This window comes from Beta vulgaris, chromosome 6, assembly GCF_026745355.1.
Source record: "Beta vulgaris subsp. vulgaris cultivar EL10 chromosome 6, EL10.2, whole genome shotgun sequence".
NCBI classification, from domain to species: domain Eukaryota; kingdom Viridiplantae; phylum Streptophyta; class Magnoliopsida; order Caryophyllales; family Amaranthaceae; genus Beta; species Beta vulgaris.
Window position 1 is genome coordinate 35,393,502 of NC_079207.1, and position 856 is coordinate 35,394,357.

Consider the following 856-nt stretch of genomic DNA (forward strand, 5'->3'; position numbering starts at 1 on the left):
TCCACCACAACATTCTTCTTTGACACCCACAAGTTCTTACCCACTTTCTTTTTATAATTATCTCCCTCATGTCCAAGCCCAAAACATTTAGAGCATTGAATGGGCCTCCATTCACACTCTACCTTCTGTTTCACCTTAATACCATGCTCCTTATTGAATACAATTTCTTTAGGAATCTCTTGCTTCAGCTCAACCTCCACCATTACTCTAGCAAACATTAATTTCTCCTTCTCCCTAGTAGCTTGGTCCATCTTTATAGCCCTAACAATAATGCCAACTATCTTAAAGAGACTTTTCTCCCCCCAATATTTGAGTGCTAAACCCGAAAGCTTCACCCAAATAGGTACATGCTGCATAGTATTTTTATCCATGCATATATCATGATCCCACATTCGAATTATGATAGGCTTCAGATCAAAAAATTGATATCCATCAGTAGTAACTTTCAAACAAGACTCCATAGACGAGAATCGAACAATGACCATGCCCCTTCCTACACCAGTAATTTTATCAATCCCCAATTTCCCCCAAATACGTCTAAAATACCTCTCCACGTCTGACAATGGCGGATTAGCTCCTAACACATAACATACTATATCAGACGACTAATATTCAAGTTCATCTTGAATATCATCATAATCAATCATGACAACATTAGTCGAATCACTTACCTTATCTTCCGATTAAGCTTTCACTGTTTCATCAGCCCATGACATTCTTCTGGCAATACTAGAGTCCTTCGACCCACTCCGCGTCACATTGAGCCATCATGACAATGTTGACTTCTCCATAGAGTGTTGATGGAATCCTCCAGTGTTGGTGGCAGAATCGTGTTTCTCCTATATAGGACTCTAAA